General features: G+C 33.2%; 1 protein-coding gene across 1 annotated transcript in view; it reads left to right on the top strand.

The window, feature by feature from the left end:
* Positions 1 to 12,989, top strand: part of EXOC4 (exocyst complex component 4) — a 911,913-nt gene that overhangs the window by 170,779 nt on the left and 728,145 nt on the right.

Raw genomic sequence — 12,989 nt, 5'->3', positions numbered from 1 at the left:
AAGAGCTAAACAAAGTTCAGCAAATAATAAATTTGCTTTTCCTGTGTTGAAAGATAATTCAGGCAAGGCTTCCTGGAAAAAAAATTAACCTGAAGAAGTAATTTGAGACAGAAGCATATTGGAATATATGCAATGAATTTTAGATGAGGACATGTATCAGGTCATAGGACAGCCAGGAATGCCCAGAGAAGGCCACAGTGGAACAAGTGTCTCATAGATAAAAATTTGTTACAATTTCGTAGACATGTGCCTGCCATATGATAGAAACTTAATAAATCATCATTGGTTGATTGTCATTGGAGGGATTATTGAAATGACCAACACTGGCACCAGCATTAGAAGAAAAAGAATAGGAAACATTAAAGGGATTAATTTGTAAATGGTTTGGAGGAATAGATGTGAGTGGTAGCCACTCATAATTTTATGCATTGTATCACTGTGCATAAGGGCGGCACACTTGGAATCAGGAAGACTCTGATTTAAATCCACTCTTAGAATATGTGAACAGGGCAGGGGACTCAACTTCTCTTCACCTTCCTTATATTATTGTAAGGTCCACATGAGGTAGTGTATTTGAAAACGGAAATACTCGATAAATGTGTCATTATAAAAAAATGATAAGAAGGCCTTTAGAAAGTAGAGAAAAATGTTTTAACTGTCTATGATGCTTCTGTTGAACTGATTTAAAGAATTAAGCCACCATCTAGGTGAAAGTGAGAATCCAGGAAATGGTAGGGGCCTGGAATTTGCATAAAAGTGTCTTAAGGGGAGTGTTAGGTGAGCTATTAGCTTTGAGTGAATGAGAAATGGAATTGCCCCAAATTTTAGATTTCAGAAATGGAACAGTGTCAAGGTCCAGGCTAGCTCCTCTGAAGGGCTCAGAATAAGTCCTTGTCAGGATAAGCAAAAGTCCTTGCCCCACGTTGGGCACCAAATTGTAAAGGTCCTGTCGTCTCTAAGTTATCCTTCCTGACTGCCATCTCAACTCACTCTCCCAGCCTAGACTCACTCCTTGCCCTACTGCCCTCCTCTTTTATCCTAACAGAGAATGGGCTAGTGAGAACTCAGGGGCCTGTGGGAAACACTTCAACCAATGAACTTGCTCCCTCTAAAGGTGCAAACTCCTTTAAACATGTAAACTCTCCCTCAGAAGTCCAAAGTTGTAAACTCCCTTCAAAGGCCTGAACCAAAGGTGTGAATTCTGAGCTAGAGAATATTTAGACAATCTGAGTTATTACTTTGTAATCCTAACAGAACAGTGTTCTAAGATGACTTAAGCAAATATGTAGTTATGAAGACGCTAAGAGTTCAGTATTTCTCTAGTTGTTCTGTATCTTTTCTTTGAAGAAAGTAGATAGTTACATGCTGAGATTAAAGGTAATCTGAGGCTTGCTTGGTTCAGGTGATAGTTAATTGGAAATAAAGTGTTTTTACTATGGGCCATCAGTTCATATCTGGTTAGAAGGTGTAGAGTTGAATAGCTGTTACTGAACAATGGCTCCATCTTGATTCATTTGAAATGAGTTATTGTCATTCCTGTGTTGAGTGGTTCGACTCAGAACCACCACATGCTCTTTGAGTATCTTTGGCAGTTTCTGTAGAAAAAAAAACCTGGACACCTAGATCTTTTAAAAGAGAGAAGATGCAGTATATGTTGTTTGGAGGAAAGCTTGTGGCATTTATTTCTCTTTATCTTTAAAGGTTTTCCTGGTAAATAAATAAAATATTTTTTTATTCCATATAGTCATGTGTATGTTTTCTAACCTTTTCTCTGTATGTACCTATTTTAACACATCCTCTCCAGCATTTGTTTTTTTCCTTTTTTTGTCATCTCTTCCAATTTAACAAGTTCAAAGAAAGCCTCACACTTGTTTTAATTTGCATTTCTTTAACTATTAGTGATTTAGTGCATTTTTATATACCTATTGATAAGTTGGATTTTCTCTTATAAAAATTGCCTATTCCTATCCTTTGAAAATTTTGTCAAATGGGAAATATGAATTTTAGCAAATTCATTTTGTATGTTATTAATAATTAGATCTTTGTTAGAGAAACTTGCGGAAAATATTAGCCTCAGTTTCCTACTTTTCTTCTAATTTTAGCTGATTGCTTTTGTTTATACAAAAACTTTTATGCAATTTCTTTTTTAATTTAATAGTAAATAGGAAGATACAAAAGTAAAATGTGTAATTTTGATTGGTCATAAACTGTTCTATTCATAGATCCACTAATTTGCCTATGCTGTCAAGTCATTGTCAGCAAATTTTTTTATTAAGTGCATAATATGTGCCAGATACTGAGATTATCCCTGGAGATACAAATAAAAACAAAGATGTTCTCTGCTCTCAAGAAGCTTATAATCTAATGGAGAAAAATAACATAAAAAAGGAAACTGAACTATGGGGTAAAGGGAAAAAGTATTCAATGTGGAGGTATGGTGAATTGTTCCAAAGAAATACAAAAGAAGTGTTATTGGTGATTAGGAAGGAATAAAAAAAAGCCATGCTTAGCCTTCTTTTTAAATAGAGACTCTGGAGCCTGTGGCCCTGCCTTTGAATCAGAGTCCCATCAGAGGGACAGAGGGCACTGATAAATTGTAAATACTTTTAAGATTCAATTTTGATGTCATTTTTTCTAAATCATATATCTATTTTGAGTTTATCTTGGTGTATGGTGTGAGATACTATTCTATGCCTACTTTCTGTCATACTACTTAATAGTTTTCATAAATTTTTGTTGAATAAAAAGTTCTTGCCCCAGTACCTAAAGTCTTTAAGTGTAATAAACATTAGATTGCTTATTATATTCATTTGCTTCTGTACATTGTGTAGCTAATCTGTTCCAATGCTTATCCTCATTATTTCTTATTCTGCACCAAATTGTTCTGATGATTATAACTTTATAGTATAGTTTGAGACTTCTACTGGTAGCCCTACTCCCATTTCATTCCCCTTTCTATCCCCTGGTTAATTCCTTTGTTATTCTTGACCTTTTGTTTTCCAGATAAATTTTGTTATTTTTTTGACAATGTACTTTGAAAGAGGTCTATAATTATTTTAAATGACTTTTCCTCTGACTCATGATAAATAGAATAACACAAATGAAAAAAATGATTTATAATATATTTAAAATTAGTTAGGCTTTAAAATGGTGATTTCATAAATTTGAAGGGCATTTAAAATTTTAACCAAATTAATTCCTGAGTACTTTAATTCTGCAAGATGTATATATTTAAATTTATATAAATTTATATCCTTTAAGTCAGAACCAATAAATGATCCTAATGATTTTAAATGATTATTAATATGAAGAGTACTTCTAATCTTACCATTTGCCTTACCCTTTGCTAATAGTACTTAATGAAATATCCTGTTAGAAATTAAAATTTCAAATTGTATAGGAACTGCAACTATAACAGAATGAATTTTTACATTCTTAAAATACTGAAGAGAATTTAAAAGTTAAAAGAAATGTTTAGTCAGGTAAAGGAGGAGATACCATATTTGTATGATCTACTTGCCTATTTTATTTTTCCCCTCTTTTTGTTTTTTCTCTCTTATCATTTTTCCTGCCTCTGTCTTCATAAGGTCCTACAACTTTTTGCATGTGGGATATTTGCTTGGATAATTTAGGTGGTTTTTCCCACTCTAGATTAGTGAAGGAGAAATTACATTTTGCTGATAGAACAAAAGCACAGAGCAAACTTTGGATGCTTTCATTATTTAATGGTACTCTTGCAAATATGAGTAAAATAATCTCTCAGAGCTGGAAGGAACTTTAGAGGTGTAGGTGGTTTGTTCCAATTCCTACCTAAAGCAGGAATCTCCTCAGTTTGAAGCTGCTAATTCCCTTAAACAGATTTGCTATAAAGGATTTTTCATGTTAGACAATTTGTTATCATTGGCAATAAAGCATGATTATTATGGAAACATCTTTGGGGAAATTCAATTAAATAAAAAAAGTTATTATCTTATTCACAGTATCATAGGGATTAGATTTGTTTAGCCTTAGAAAACAACGTGTAGAAATTGGTAAAATTTCAGTTTGTGGTAAAGAAAAACTTTTTAGCAATGAGAGCTATCCAAAAATGAATTTTACTGGCGAGTTAGTAGTAGTTTCTCCTTTAACAAAAGGTCTTCAATGGTTTCCCCTTTTACAAAATATCCAGAGATCTTAAAGATAATCTATCTCTTTCCCCCACCTCAAGAGGGAAAAAAAAAGCAAGTTGAATGTACTCTCTGGAAGGTTTACTGAATATAGACAAAAGTGAACAGGTTTAAGTATAAACAGGTTTTGATTTATACCATGGGAATGATATGGTGCCTATATTTATGATATAGTGGATCTTTTGAAGTGTTGAAGTGTGTATCTTATATGCTAAAATACAGAAATAGATTTATTTTTTAGAACACTTAGGATGATAGAGATTTTATTTATGGAATGTTCTGGAAAGGATATCTTTTATGGGACCTGCAAATTAGAAGTTAGAAGATTTCAGGTAATCTCAGTTGTTGTTTTCCTATCCATTAATACTTTTTTGTTTGCATTACTTCTCATAGTATGAGATCTTAAGGTTTAAATCCTCTGCCCATTCACTGTGTGACCTTGGACTTTAGTTTCTTGATTGTAACATAGAGTTTGACTGGATGACCTTCAAGTTTTTTTTTTAATATTTAAATTTATGATCTAATCCTATGACCTATGACCTATGACTAATCTCTAGCAATATTATATATAATAGTCCTTTAAAAGTTGCTTTCAATTTTATGACTTATTTTTAGTATGTTTGTCACCAGAAGTTGATTTTAATCTTTACTACTATTTTTTAGGCATTGTCCTCCAGTCAATCATATATCTTTTTGTAATAGAAAGTCCAAAAGCTTTCTGTATAGGCTTCTTTTTATTAAGAAAATACAGTTATTTAAAAAACACCCATAACACCATACATCAAATTTTTAATTGCCAAATCAAATTATTCAGTAAACTTTGATGATTGGGTGAGCCAAAGGCTAATCTCACAGGCTTTGTACTTCCACACTTTACATGGGGCTGGAACTGCAAAGAAAAAAATAAAATCATTCCTTCCTTCAAGGATCTTATAATTTAACAATAGGGAGTAAAATGGTATGCAAATAAATGTTATAAAGCTGAATGTGAGAGATTTAGACGAAGTGTTGTGAGTAATTGGAGGAAGGAAAAATCTTTTTTAGATAGAGGGAAGTAGGAAGAGAAAGAACTACAAGCTGAAGGTGGTACCTCACTTCTTCCTTAAAGGCAGTGGGATGAATTACAACAGCTACATGGTGAGGATTGAGATTCATTTGGGGATGTGGCAAGCAGAAACTCAAAGATGAGAATGAAAAATAAACAGGATAAAAATGTATTAATGTAAATAATACAGTTTAGCTGGAATGTATAATAGCAAAAAGACAGCATTTATATAGCAATTAAGCTTTGTAAACTTCTTTATTATATGCTATTTCATTTCTTCTTCATAACAGCCTTAAAGAGGTAGATATCTCTATTTTACAAATAAGAAAACTGAGGAAAAAAAGAGATTAAAAGACTAAGTCTAAAAAAGATAGGGAGAAGGCAAATCTTTATACTTCGTTTCAGAAACATTAGGGAAAAAGACACTTTGTACAGTGTTGTGGAAGACAGAAAACAGTGAAATCATACTGCTTAGGCCTGATTTTAAAGCCTCAGTTTCTTAACTTAGAGGTTATCTAGGTTACATGTTTTACTGGCTCCTACAGTATTTCAAAATGACCCAGTTCAGAATGACATTCAACTTAGAGAAAGTTGATTGAAATGGGCATTTGGCAGAAAATCCCTTGGGGATTTATGGAGCAATTAAAGAAACCAGGGATCTCATTCTTTTTAATAGTTTTTTTTGTTTGTTTGTTTGTTTGTTTTAAAGAAAGAAAAGAAAAAAAAACTAGCAAGAAAGAATTTTAAAGAAGGCTACATCTTACATGACAATTTTAGAAAAGTGATATATTCCATTTTTGAAGGAACGAATAATACATAATTGGGCCTAATTTTAATTCATAATTTGGGAGGTTGCTGGAATTAATGAAATTGCTTCAAGATAAGCTAAATGATTATTTTATGAGAAACTTTTACTTATTGTGACACTAAAAGGGAGTTCATAGAAAGAAGTGAAGCATACAGGTCACCCGGATCCAAGGTTAAACATTTTGTTTCTTTGTCTCCCCAAAGTTTTGTAGAAAATAGATTTAGCATCAACATTTGGAATTTAAGCTTTTGGCCATTAATTTGATATGTAGCATATTATTCTTGGTAGATAATAACTGATTATGTATTTGCACAGAGTGATTATCATACCCATTCTTCTACTTTGTAGTCTATCTGTCTCCATTACCCCACTCAGATTGTTCTTCCTGTGATACCTCCCTTCATGCCCCTCTCTTCTTTTCTCAAGGAGTTCTGTATCTGCCTCATACTTTTCCTTTCCACTCTGACTCAAGTATGAAAATATTTGAGGTCATTCATATGTCATCCATAGTTGCCACTCCCTTGATCTTACTTCTTCTTTTTTTTTTTTAATCAGATTTCTTCTTGCCCTATTTATAATCTCCAGTTTCTTCTTTTATCCTTATTCTCCTAGTCTATTACCACTCTTCTGTCCCCCCTTTCCTACCTGCAGTAAACTAATTCGTTTATGCTATACTCCAGTCTTGTATCCTTTGCTCCCTTCTTCTACTTCCATGTATGCCCTGCTATTCTTTAATTCTGAACACTCCTCATCATTCAGCTTCTCTACTCCTATTGTCCTATTGGTAAAGAAAGTTGTCTTTCATTAATTGGTTATGTTTTGCATTTATGTTATCTTAGTGCAGTTAACCCTTCGGAATGGAAATATTTTTATTAGTTTTTCACTGATCTTTTTTTTTTTTTTTTTAATATTAACTTTTACTGGTTGTTAACCAACTGTCTTCTTAATCCCTTAGGGTCAATCTTAGCAAATCTCTTAGCAAATCACTTATATCTTTTGGCTTTACTGAACAATTCAACAATATTTCTCTACACCTCTCTATATCTTCAGTGCAGTCTTCTTTTTGGTCTTGTTCCTGAAGAGGAGATGGTGGTGGTGGTGGTGGTCCTCCTTCTCCTCCTCCTCTTCTTTCCTCCACCCTTCCCTTTCTCCTTTTTTTTTTTTTTTTTTTTTTTTTTTTTTCTGAGACAGTTGGAGTTAAGTAACTTGCCCAGGGTTACACATCTATGAAGTGTTAAGTATCTGAGATTTTCCTCCCCCTCTCTTACTCTCTTTCTCCCTCTATCATACCACGCTTAGGAGGAGCTGCCTGATACTAACATTCCATCATGTTATTGCCCAAGTTTTCTCCTAGTATTTGGCAACCAGCAAGTACTTAATAAATGGTTATTGACTTCTCCCTTTGACCTTAGAGTCATCTTACTCTTAATGTCTCCACTTTTTCATTGACCACACTTTTCATAACTCTTTATAAGTTGGCTTCTGATCCCATTCTCTTCTCATGCTCTAAGCCTCACTTTGCTCATTTTTATCTTTAGATGCTTAGGCTAGAAGCCCTCTAATATTATTTTAGATCTAAATCTATCCTTCTATGGATGACTCTCTAAGGCATTTGGAATCTACTTCATGTAATAAATCCTTATGCCTTTTATATTTTTTTAATCATCTTTAGTAAACAAAATTTCTAATTATAAAATGCAGTGCTGTAAGTGCATCCAGTTTGTTAACAGAAGTAGGACCCTTTCGCCTCTGCTATTGGGTGAATGCTTCTGTGTTTCAAGCTTTGATAGTTTCATATGTACTTTTAAAAATTGGTCATCTCAGGCCTCCTTGAGGATGGGAGACAACATATAATCTCTTGATTTGTACCACTAATTAGACTACTTACTGAACCTAACTTCTTGTCTTCTTACAGATGGCTTTGAGTCTGTCAAAAAAAAAAAAAAGGAGTAAGATAAATATTTTCTTACAAATATAAAAGGAAGAATAAAACACTTATTATTTAGACACTGAGCTGATAAGCATATTATATTGTTTGAGACACCAGAAATAAACAAATTAATTACATGCAAATAACTGTTGCTTAGGAAGAGTTGGATATTAATAGTATCTGAGTGTTTATGGACAAGTTTATTTACAATATGGTTTGATTCTTTAGTTGTTTTTTTCCTTGCAGAAAATTATGAATATTCATTTACATTTTCTTGCCTCTGTCTTTCAGAAACATTAACAATTTTTGAAACACATTAACCAGCTTCATTATCATTTCCTTGCCAAGGACAAACCCAAGAATAATATTTTTGTATGTTGAATTAAGGACTGTTATTCACATGTGTTTTGTAGCCAAGAAGAGATGAGCATCATCAGTATTGTCATCAAGGACATAGTTTCAAAGGACATGTAAAAAAGAGCCTTGTCATGTTAAATTATCTTTTATGTTGACCCATCTGAAATTGGTTTTCTGGTCATCTTTTTCATGGATATCCCATGTCAGTTTCTTGGGGAACTTTTTTGATGTTATTGGATTAGGGCAAGGCATATAATTGAATAGTGTGTATTGACAAGGTGATCTCCTATTGTGCCATTTCTGTCTTTTCAACTTCAAGGCTGAAATGAATAACCATTTCCTTACTTCTCACAGTCACTTTGGAACACCAAATTTGGACTGAGAGGATCAGGGTTTCAGGCCTACTTGTGAGATCTTGGGCAAATTTTTTTCCCCTCAGTGATGCCTGATTTTTAATTTACACAATTTTTAACTTACATAATGAGGAGACTAGATTAGATTAGTAAAGTCATTTTAAGGTCCATCTTCTATAATCATATGAATGATGTCAAGTCAAAAAATCATGAAATTTTAGATATTTATATTATTATTTAGATAAAACTAGAAATGTTAAGTAGCAGTCACCCAAGGAATACTTCTAGTCCAGCCCACTCAGATGAGAAAGCTGATGACTTTGCTGGTAAGGAAATTTGGCCAAAGTGTGACATGATGAGGGAGTGGCAAGACCAGGTCTGGAATGGAGATCTCCTGTTCATTCTAGGTCTAGCTGAGCACTGCATGCTTTCCTTCCCTTTAATTAATATTGCATTTTGGGGCAGCTATGTGTTGCAGTGGATTGAGCACTATCCCTGAAGTCAGGAGGACCTGAGTTAAAATCTGGTCTCAGCTACTAATACTTTCTAGCTTTGTGACTTAAGTGCAAGTCACTTAACCCCAATTGCTTCAGGGGAATAATATAAATAAATGTAAATATAAAAATATATATATTGCATTTTAAATGATTTGTTAATATTCAGTATGCATGTTGACTGCCTACTTTTTTTTTTTTTTTTTTTCCTGTTGGTCCCATTTACTTAATTTCATTTGAATATTTCTGTCAGTTAACCACCATTTTAGAACATTGCTGTATTAAAAAATATATTTTAAGTAAAAACTATCATGTTGTATTTGCCTCCTATATGCTAGTATCATCCAGTCAGGGCCAGACTAAGGACTGCCTACTTTTTATGAATTTTCACAGACATATGATCTTTCAGCATGAAATTTTAAAAATATTATCTCATGGATTGTGATGAACTAGTCACTCTTATTACTAATGCTTTGTGAGCCACAGAGTAGAATTTGCTTTACACATGAGATTGATCTTGAGCTTTCTCTGCTTATAGAGCAGTAATTTTGCATTCAATTTAAAAGATGAAGTACTAAAATGTATATATTAGTGCTTCTAAAACTTTTATGCTAATACATGACAATTCAACACAAACTAGTGATGGGGACTTGGGAGCTCCCACTACTCAGTGTTATTGTGTAAAGCCTTCATCTTTCCTTTTGTATCTCTGTATGTTGATTGTTATCCCTCCTCCTGTTTTTTTCATTTTTACTCCCCAATGATTGCCAGTTTGAAGACAATTTGGGGAGGCTAGTAGTTTAAGAATCCTAGGCCCTGTCATAATCCTTCAGCTTTCTTTCAATCTTTCTATTCAATTTAACATTTATTAAGCATTGATTGTGTATACCATTCAGCTGGGTGGTACAGTGGGTAGTGTTGAGCTTAGAGTCTGGAGAACCTGAGTTCAAATGTAGCCTCAGACACTAGCTCTGTGATTCTTGGCAAAATTCTGTTTAATTTCCTTTTCTGTCGAGGAAAAGGAAATAAGCTTGAGAGGAAAGGTATATCACTCCAGTATCTTTGCCAAGAAAACCTCAAATGAGATTTCAAGGAATTAAACACTATTGAAATGATTGAATCACAATGTACACAGTACTGAGCTGGGTATTTAGAATACAAAGATATATTGAGCAGCTCTTAGGTCTTGACTTGAGATATATTAATATAGTTCATACTTTAATAAGTATTTAAAATAAAAATCAGTTAGTTGATATTTGGAGAATATTCAGTGTATTAATAAAAATAAAAATAAAAAAGGAAATATTCAGTACATTAATTTAAAAACTGAGAAATATAACAGTTTTTTTGGTTGTAGATTATTTACTTTCAATCTGTGATGCTTTCAGAGGTTTGATAAATGGTTTTTAACTTCTCAACTTATGACTGATAGGATCAGGCTAAAAAGTACCTTAGCCTAATGGGAGTTTGTAATGCATCTTTCAGAATTGCCAAATCACAATTGACAGTAATTTATATGTCTTTGGATTATTAAAACTTCAGCTTGGAGAATGGCCTAATTTTAAAATTTCCATTTTGTTTCACTTTGTCTTGAATAGGTAATAGGAACTCTTATCCATTGCCCTTGACACTAGAATCCATATTTTCCATTATGTTATTTAGTTTTTGATTAGTGCCCAATAAATCAAGTTTTGAGAATACATATCTCTAATCCCCCAGCCAGAGTAACTTGCTTCCCTTTCTCTTCTTGAATTTGGACTAAGAGGAACTCAGATGTTACTGGTCTGTGTAATAATTCATATTGCATATACGCACACAGAGAAACACAGACAGAGACACATGTACAATATAATCTAATCACTTGATATGATTACCAAAATGCCATTTTTTGGGAAATGATGACCATTTCTTACTAAAAAGGATCTTTTCTACTTACTAAAATGTCTACAGAAATGTAATATGTAAATCTTTGCAATATTAAAATTTCTAAATCATGAAACTTACTTAATATATCTATTTGAAGACTTTTTAACATAATTTTTGAGTTGTATTTGTTTTAAGTAGTAAATTAAGTAATAGATGAAGAACTTTAATTATACCTTCCAGAAATATTTATTGAATACATAATAGGGATATTTAACATGCCTCAAATTGAATCCCTTATCTCTTTTCCAAAACTGCTCTCATTTCAGTTTTCTATTTTGTTTGACAATACTATCCTCATAGTTAACCAGATTTGAAAGTTTCATGTCATTTTTAGCTTTCTTTTTTTTCCTTTTTGCTTTAGTCAGTTGCCAAGTCCTTCTGATTATGATGATTTTGTGTATATCCTCTTTGCTCCAATCACAGTGAAACTCTCTTTTGCTCATAAAACCTTCAACATCTTTTCACTGACAATAGGATAAAATTTAAACTCCTTAACTTCCATTGAAGTCTCTCTACTATCTGGTTCCTATTTACTTTTCCAGTCCTATCTCAGTGTACTCCCATTTAGGCACGTTATGTACCAACTATCTGGATTATAATTCTTGATTTTGACTTCCTTCCATATATTGATGTAGGCTTGTGTTTGTAATAACCTCATTTCATAACTCTGTCCAATAAAATCCATATCATCCTTTTAAAGTGCCAATCTTTGATCTTTCCTAGTTGAAAGTGATCCTTCCCACAAAATTTTTTATAGCTTATCTTTATTTTAATATATTTTTTATTTACTATATTGGATTATAAGGCATGACTGTCTTTGCATTCTTATTGCTGAACACAATACTTTTGTATGTAGTAAACATGAACCAAATGAGTATTTGATGAATAATACCTTCCTATCCCCTGAATACTATATTGTTTCTTTGTTATAGAAACATTATTTTATGAATGCCATAAACAAATTTAGAAACTTGTTTATCAAGGCTAAAGAGCTAGGCAGATTTGATAGGGATGAAAGTATTGAGGTTACAAGTAAGCTGGACTGGAAATTAAATTAAAAAACAAAAACTGAAAGCCTATTAAGTCAGAGTGGGAAGATTCAAACATTGAAATTTGGATAGAAGAAGAAACCACTCTGAAGTATATATATTTCCCATGGGCACAGTTTCACCCTAACTGTATCAGCTAGAAAGGATCGTGTTTTCAAAGGAAAAAAATTGAAAGAATGAATAATTTGACCTGGAGATCATATCCTTGGTATATCAGGAGACAAAGCTGACTTAAGTGTTAAGTCAGATGAAGCTTGTCTGTTATAAGATTCTTTTATAGGTAGAGCTTGACTTTACCTATAAAGATAGAGCATATCTTCCATGCCTTGAATTCCTCACATTGGAGTAAAGTAGACTTTGGGTCCCAAAAGGCTTACTGGGTTGGTTAAATTGGCTATTGTCCTTTGTTCTTGAGGAAAACCAAAATGATATCACTATGTTGGAGTCAAGTCATAGTGGGTATGACTGGCTGATCAGACTAATATGAGCTCAGAAGCTTTACCATAGGTTGGGTACAAGTGGGCCATATGAACGTTTAGAGGGCAGATGTCTCTAAATTTGGGCATCTTACATTTCTTTTGAACTCCTGTAATTCTTCTGTGGATATGGGCACTGTGCTGATCCTTTAGCAATATCTCCTATGTCACATTATTGATTCCAGAGTTCTTCGGAGAGACCTTGAGAATGTTCTTGTATTGCTTCTTCTCACCACCATGTGAGCACCTGCCTTAGCTTAGCTTAGCTTTGTAGGAATACTCTTTTGCCAAATGTGCATTTGAACAATGTGGCCAGCCTACTGGAGTTGTGCTCCCTATTGTAGAGTTTGAATATTTGGCAGTTTAGCTTGAAAAGGGACCTCCG

The sequence above is a fragment of the Sminthopsis crassicaudata genome, chromosome 5 (assembly GCF_048593235.1).
Source record: "Sminthopsis crassicaudata isolate SCR6 chromosome 5, ASM4859323v1, whole genome shotgun sequence".
Taxonomy (NCBI): Eukaryota; Metazoa; Chordata; class Mammalia; order Dasyuromorphia; family Dasyuridae; genus Sminthopsis; species Sminthopsis crassicaudata.
Note: the sequence above shows the minus strand (reverse complement) of the source record. Positions and strands in the feature narration are given on the sequence as shown.